This window comes from Asparagus officinalis, chromosome 4 (genome assembly GCF_001876935.1).
Source record: "Asparagus officinalis chromosome 4, Aspof.V1, whole genome shotgun sequence".
NCBI lineage: Eukaryota > Viridiplantae > Streptophyta > Magnoliopsida > Asparagales > Asparagaceae > Asparagus > Asparagus officinalis.
In genome coordinates this window covers 36,721,971-36,730,572 of record NC_033797.1, presented here as the reverse complement: position 1 = coordinate 36,730,572, position 8,602 = coordinate 36,721,971, and the positions used below count along the sequence as shown (strand labels likewise).

Genomic DNA, 8,602 nt, shown 5'->3' with positions numbered 1-8,602 from the left:
CATTCTCGCCAATGGAGCTAAGCTCAAGACACATCAACTCGACAACCAACTCGACAGCCGCTACCATCGTTGAAGGGATGCTGATTGAGAAGAAATCACGCGATCCTGCGATCATCTCGTTCTTTTCGAGAGGACCGAGCATGGTGGCCGTCGATGCTGAACAATAGCGGAATGCTATTCAACTTTTTATCGGGCACATCCTTATATCGGCACCACTTGTAAGCAGTATCTCCAACTTGTTGAAGAGCATATATACATCCAATTTAGTCCCCGGTTTCGATTAAATTATTGATCGTGACAACTGCTGATCCGTTGGATCACAGTGAGAAGTCAATCATCGACGAGAGTGAACTTCCGATATGGATCTTTTCGCGGTTGGAGCCGGGCATGTGAACCCTGAAAAAAAAAAAAAAAAAAAAAAAAAAAAACTCCTGGGCTTGTTTATGACATGTTTCCACATGACTACCTACTTTATCTTTGTGGACTTGGGTATAACAGTACACAAGTGAAGATAATTGCGGGAAGTCCAATTGATTGTTCGAGCGTCGGAAGTATTGCATAGTCTGAGCTGAATTATCCGTCAGTATCAGTGGTGTTTGGTTTGGCAAAAATCGTCGGTGACTTTGACGAGGACGGCGAAGAGTGCTGGAGAGGCCAAGGAGATGTATTGGGCGGTGGTGAAGGTGCCGATACGGGTTTCGGTGGTGGTTGAACCGAGAAGAAGTTGAGGTTTAGGAAGGTAAATCAGGAGAGGAAGTTTAAGATGATTTTTAGTAGGAATGCAAGTAATTAATTCTAGCTCATCCACAAGGGGTATTTGATGTGGATTTCTAAGAAGCATGTTGGCAGGAGTCCTATCTCTGTTACTTTCTAGAACAACAACAGTCTGTATAGGTTGCACCGTCGCAGAAAGACCTCAGTTCAAGCCAAGTACTGTTTTTGTTCGAGAAAACAGGGGTCTGCATGTGTGATCGCTTCTTATGATGATACTGTTTTCTCTTCTGTATTGAGAATCAAATGAGGTTGTGCTTGGATTTAAGGAATTGATCTGAATATGTAATTCGTTTCTAGAATTTACAATTTTGAAATTCAAATCCAAATGTTAGTTCTACTATGATGCGAGTGCTATGTTTTTGTTATTAATTAGAATCCCAGTAACCAAGACATACAAGCGCAAGAAGATCGAGGAAACAAAGCACGCACAAAAAGGGTATTAGTAGTTACAAGCTCATATGTATAAGATTAGAAAATTTAGTTACATACCTTTTGGTCAAATTGCAAGATTTCTCTACGCCAAATAAAAAAGAAAGAAGTATATACCGAAAAAAACAAAAAATATTGTAATCTCACGGACAATATATTTTTCAAGCCATACATGTCACTTATATAACCCAAGTAAGTCACAAAAGTTATATACATAAAAACAACAAAATACATTCGCTCATGGACTACGAGGGAGCCGAGCAGCGAACGTAGACGAGAACCTACGGCCTGAATTCTCCTCCTTATCATCAAAACACCCATCATCAAAGTTATGTGCATAGCTTAACGGAGCATATTTAAAACTTCCTTTACTTACATGCATCTTTCCTCTTCTTCTTGCTCGCCATCGCCTAATTAGCTTTTGCCACGCCGAAGCAGGATTAAGATGTCCCCAGCATGAGGAGAGGCTTTCTCCTCCTTTGTCTTCTTCATCATCTTCATTGGACGGTAGTTTTCTCATTGTGATGGAAATGTTTGAAGAGAGAAGTGCGGAGATAAGACTAGGGGTGAGAGAGTGATTGCATGAGTGATATGTGTACTGAGGTAGCCAGCCATTTGGTTGGATATTGGTCACGAATGATGCCAAAGGAATCTCATCTTGTGATGTTAGTAAAGCTCATAGCACCATATATAATAAAGGCATAAAAGGCGCTTGTTACTACGCTCATCAATGCATTCTGATTTTGATAAAATTGTTTGGAGAAGTAGTATAGCTTGAAAAGGTGCGTCTGGCTAGCAGTGATGGATCCGGGATTTTTAAAAAGTGATGTCACTATATAATATAATAATATAAAAGTTTGAAACTGTTCCTGACAAGTTCTCATATTTTAAAAAAGGGAAAATCCTCTTTTAACCCAAAGTTTTACCCCAACTTATTTAAAAACACATTCACTTTTCAAAACATCAATAGACCCACTATATCACATCCCACTTATTTTTAAACCCAAATGTACAATACACCCATTATTTGTACTGTATTTATCCAAAAAAATTGAAAAATCCTAAACTACCATTCATCCCCAACTGATCTCCCCCTCTCCCCTCCTCCTCCATCTGAGCTCAGAAGAGATCTCTCCCTCTCCCCTCCTCCTCCTCTTCCCTCCCTTCACTTCCCCTCAACCACTACCACCAACCTCCTCCTCTTCCCTCCCTTCACTTCCCCTCCTCCCTCAAGCCCATCAACCTCTGCATCCACTGCCCCTATCTCCCCTCGCCGCCACGTCACCCACCACCGTCGACCTTGAAGTAGATGAATAGCCCACCAATGATTTCGACATTGACTCCCTGTAGTTCGCCCATCAACCTGAAGCACTTGTCATTGCCGCCAGTGGACGGAGCTTGAGGAGCACTCGGAGTAATGGCGGAGGTCGAAGACCGCCTGGCTTTGTAAGGAGCTTCTTTCCCTCTCGGCCTTGAGCTTGTCAAGAACCCATGCATACTTGAATGACCTCTTGTTCATCTCAGAAGCTTCCTTCTCGAAACTCTCAATTTCACATTTCCTGACAGCTCCCAACACTGCAAGTTGTCAGCTTGTCTCTCTTATCAATATTTGATTTTGATGATTGTTGGTTACTCAAATTCTAATTTATTGTTCTGTCATTCTAAAATCTCATGAACCTACAACTTGCAGCCTGTTCGTGATCGTTTCAAAAATAACGCTGATGCCAAAAAGCTATTGGAAAAAGTGAAGGTAACTTTTACTTGATGCTCAATTGCTCATAAGATATGTACATTCATGAGATATCAACCATGACTTACATAACTATGGTTCCTCTCTGGACATTATGTTTTAAAATTAGAACTATAGTTCTTGCTTGCATTTATGAATAGAATTTTCCTTAGAGTTGATGATTGATGTGAAAATCCTCCCTCTTTTTGCAAGCGTACAAAGTTACTAGGTGATTATTCTTACTTGTTGGTGTTGGGAATGGTGACGAGTTGTAACATAAAAATTCTAATTTTCTTATTGCTTGGTGGTCCTTCAGATTCTTATTGTTCTTGTGGGTTTTGATAATTCGAAGCATTACGACATCAAAATCGATATTACTTTCATGTATTTTGATTTGGAAATGCACGATAAGTTAGAATTGATATTGCATAAAAGCTTATAGATGATTCCTTTGAAAGTGGTATGAAGCCTCTTATGCTAGCATTTCTCGATATTACTTTCATGTATTTTTCTTTGGAAATGCACGATAAGTTAGAATTGACAGTTAATAAAAAAAATTTATCATGCAATCATTGATTGTGACATTTATTTGTGCAGGAGCGTAGATTGTAACATTTTTATGGTGGGATACATATATTCCATCATCAATGGCACACCTAACGTAACGCACAGCTACCCCTCAATCAGAAACCATTCGTCAATGCACACTAACTTTCCAATCAAATACATGAGAGAATCCCCCACTATTGGCATTCGATCAGATCTTCGCATTGCTGTCACATTGCAACCCAAACGGCAAATCAACTACAGCCTGCACTATGATGTACCAAGTAGTATCCAATGTATCGTGTTGTATGAAATTTTCTATATTATGTATATATAGATGATTTGTGTGCATATTGTATCAAATGCACTATCCAATGTATCATGTTGTATCAAATTTATCAGTGTAACTAGTAGAAATGTATCTAGTAGAAATGTATACAACGTTTCGATAGTGGTGATTTTGGATTATTTCCATTCAATCTTCATGGATTATTTTCATTCGATGTTATGCGCTTGAGTTTAGTGGTTGATAGATATGAATATCTGTAATGAACTGATGCATTGATTGAACTGAAGAAATTTTGATGGTAGGTTGTGTTAACTACAGCCTATTGGGCAATATTATGTGTCGCGTGACCAATTATCCACCTCGACGAGGGGTACTCGCTCAATTTTTAGATTTTGATAAAGTATAGCACTTTATGGGAAAGTATAGCAGCTTATTGATAAAGTATAGCACCTTATTATAAAGTATAGCACCTTATGGCAATAGTATAGCACCTTATCGATATAATATAGCACCTTATGGTCGCTGGAAATTCAGCAATTTATTGTGATAAGTCAAATCAGTTTTTTTAGGGCAATGCAAACACTCGACGATCTATGTGACGTGTTTATTGACCAATCATCCACCGTGACGGGGGATCCTCGCGCAATTTTGAAGCTTCTGGGCAAAGTATAGCACCTTATGGGAAAGTATAGCACCTTTTGGCCAAAGTATAGCACTATATTGTAAAGTATAGCACTTTATTGGCAAAGTATAGCACCTTATTGGTAAAGTATAGCACCTTATGCTTTCTGGAAATTCTGCACCTTAAGTGTCTAAAATCAAATCAGTTTTTTTCGCCATGACGAAACCTCTCGACGACCTACGTGACGTGTTTATTGACCAATCATCCACCGCGACAGGGGGTCCTTGCACAATTTTGAAGCTTCTGGGCAAAGTATAGCACCTTATGGGAAAGTATAGCACCTTTTGGCTAAAATATAGCACTATATTAAAAAGTATAGCACTTTATTGGGAAAGTATAGCACCTTATTGGCAAAGTATAGCACCTTATGCTTTCTGCAAATTCTGCACCTTAAGTGTCTTAAATCAAATCAGTTTTTTTCGCCGCGATGAAACCACTCGATGACCTAGGTGATGTGTTTATTGACCAATCATCCACCGCGACGGGGGGTCCTCGCGCAATTTTGAAGCTTCTGGGCAAAGTATAACACATTATGGGAAAGTATAGCACCTTTTGGCCAAAGTATATCACTATATTGTAAAGTATAGCACTTTATTAGCAAAGTATAGCACCTTATTGGCAAAGTATAGCACCTTATGCTTTCTAGAAGTTCTGTACCTTAAGTGTCTAAAATCAAATCAGTTTTTTCGCCGCGATAAAACCTCTCGACGACCTACGTGACGTGACGACCTACGTGACGTGTTTATTGACCAATCATCCACCGTGACGGGGGGTCCTCGAGCAATTTTAAAGCTTCTGAGCAAAGTATAGCACCTTATGGGAAAGTATAGCACCTTTTGGACAAAGTATAGCACTCTATGGCAAAGTATAGCACTTTATTGGAAAAGTATAGCACCTTATTGGCAAAGTATAGCACCTTATGCTTTCTGGAAATTCTGCACCTTAAGTGTCTAAAATCAAATCAGTTTTTTTCGCCGTGACGAAACCTCTCGACGACCTACGTAACGTGTTTATTGACCAATCATCCACCGCGACGGGGGGTCCTTGCATAATTTTGAAGCTTCTGGGCAAAGTATAGCACCTTATGGGAAAGTATAGCACCTTATGGCTAAAGTATAGCACTATATTAAAAAGTATAGCACTTTATTGGGAAAGTATAACACCTTATTGGCAAAGTATAGCACCTTATGCTTTCTGCAAATTCTGCTCCTTAAGTGTCTTAAATCAAATCAGTTTTTTTCGCCGCGATGAAACCACTCGACGACCTAGGTGATGTGTTTATTGACCAATCATCCACCGTGACGGGGGGTCCTCGCGCAATTTTGAAGCTTCTGGGCAAAGTATAGCACCTTATGGGAAAGTATACCACCTTTTGGCTAAAGTATAGCACTATATTACAAAGTATAGCACTTTATTAGGAAAGTATAGCACCTTATTGGCAAAGTATAGCACCTTATGCTTTCTAGAAGTTCTGTACCTTAAGTGTCTAAAATCAAATCAGTTTTTTCACCGCGACGAAACCTCTCGACGACCTACGTGACGTGTTTATTGACAAATCATCCACCGCGACGGGGGGTCCTCGAGCAATTTTGAAGCTTCTGGGCAAAGTATAGCACCTTATGGGAAAGTATAGCACCTTTTGGCCAAAGTATAGCACTATATGGCAAAGTATAGCACTTTTTTGGCAAAGTATAGCACCTTATTGGCAAAATATAGCACCTTATGCTTTCTAGAAATTCTGCACCTTAAGTGTCTAAAATCAAATCAGTTTTTTTCGCCGCGAAGAAACCTCTCGACGACCTACGTGACGTGTTTATTGACCAATCATCCACCGTCGCGGCGAAAAAAACTGATTTGATTTTACACACTTAAGGTGCAGAATTTTCAAAAAGCATAAGGTGCTATAGTTTGCCAATAAGGTGCTATACTTTGCCAATAAAGTGCTATACTTTGCCATATAGTGCTATACTTTGGCCAAAAGGTTCTATACTTTCCCATAATGTGCTATACTTTACCCAGAAGCTTCAAAATTGCGCGAGGACCCCCCGTCACGGTGGATGATTGGTCAATAAACACATCACCTAGGTCGTCGAGTGGTTTCATCGCGGCGAAAAAAACTGATTTGATTTATGACAATTAAGGTGCAGAATTTGCAGAAAACATAAGGTGCTATACTTTTTCAATAAGGTGCTATACTTTCCCAATAAAGTGCTATACTTTGTAATATAGTGCTATACTTTAGCCAAAAGGTGCTATACTTTCCCATAAGGTGCTATACTTTGCCCAGAAGCTTCAAAATTGTGCAAGGACCCCCCGTTGCGGTGGATAATTGGTCAATAAACACGTCACGTAGGTCGTCGAGAGGTTTCGTCACGGCGAAAAAAACTGATTTGATTTTAGACACTTAAGGTGCAGAATTTCCAGAAAGCATAAGGTGCTATACTTTACCAATAAGGTGCTATACTTTCCCAATAAAGTGCTATACTTTGTAATATAGTGCTATACTTTGGCCAAAAGGTGCTATACTTTCCCATAAGGTGCTATACTTTGTCCAGAAGCTTCAAAATTGCGCGAGGACCCCCCGTCACGGTGGATGATTGGTCAATAAACACGTCACGTAGGTCGTCGAGTGTTTGCATTGCCCTAAAAAAATTGATTTGACTTAACACAATAAGTTGTTGAATTTCCAGCGACCATAAGGTGCTATATTTTATCGATAAGGTGCTATACTATTGCCATAAAGTGCTATACTTTATAATAAGGTGCTATACTTTATCAATAAGCTGCTATACTTTCCCATAAAGTGCTATACTTTATCAAAATCTAAAAATTGAGCTATACTTTCCCATAAAGTGCTATACTTTATCAAAATCTAAAAATTGAGCGAGTACCCCTCGTCGAGGTAGATAATTGGTCACGCGACACATAATATTGCCCAATAGGTTGTAGTTAACACAACCTACCATCAAAATTTCTTCAGTTCAATCAGTGCATCAGTTCATTACAGATATTCATATCTATCAACCACTAAACTCAAGTGCATAACATTGAATGAAAATAATCCATGAAGATTGAATGGAAATAATCCAAAATCACCACTATCGAAACGTTGTATACATTTCTACTAGATACATTTCTACTAGTTACACTGATAAATTTGATACAACATGATACATTGGATAGTGCATTTGATACAATATGCACACAAATCATCTATATATACATAATATAGAAAATTTCATACAACACGATACATTGGATACTACTTGGTACATCATAGTGCAGGCTGTAGTTGATTTGCCGTTTGGGTTGCAATGTGACAGCAATGCGAAGATCTGATCGAATGCCAATAGTGGGGGATTCTCTCATGTATTTGATTGGAAAGTTAGTGTGCATTGACGAATGGTTTCTGATTGAGGGGTAGCTGTGCGTTACGTTAGGTGTGCCATTGATGATGGAATATATGTATCCCACCATAAAAATGTTACAATCTACGCTCCTGCACAAATAAATGTCACAATCAATGATTGCATGATAAGAAAATTTTATTAACTGTCAATTCTAACTTATCGTGCATTTCCAAAGCAAAATACATGAAAGTAATATCGAGAAATGCTAGCATAAAAGAGGGCTGACCATTGACAATGCTCTATGGAAGTTTGAGACCACCACATACGACTGCACTATTATTGATGCTCCTGGGCATCGTGATTTCATCAAGAACATGATTACCGGTACCTCTCAAGCTGACTGTGCAGTATTGGTTATTGACTCCACCGCTGGCGGTTTTGAGGTTGGGCAGACACGTGAGCACGCTCTTCTTTTGAGGTTGCCAGGCAGTTGGAATTTCCAACAATCATCAAAATCAAAATCAAATATTGATAAGAGAGAACACTAAGCGTAAATTCAACAAACAGGTGGTGGGCAAAGAGTTGAACTAACCTGACTTGCAATGGAGAACAACATAACCCACCTCCTTCTGCCGAACCCACTTCCTTTGAGCGCCAAGTGTTTGTGGGGAAAGTTGTTGTATTCATTGCTGCATTCATTACAACTTCAATCGTTACAATGAAACAAAAAGATAGCCTTTTTATAAGACTCCTACACAATGAAAACAAAAGAAATACAACTCTTTTCAAACAAACGCAAGATC

The 8,602-nt window shown here is 39.1% G+C and overlaps 1 long non-coding RNA gene across 1 annotated transcript; it reads left to right on the top strand.

Annotated features, from left to right (window-relative positions):
* On the top strand, positions 2,909-3,910 carry LOC109835900. The gene is made up of 2 exons (XR_002245726.1): positions 2,909-2,953; positions 3,530-3,910. It is a non-coding gene; the product is annotated as an uncharacterized LOC109835900 (long non-coding RNA).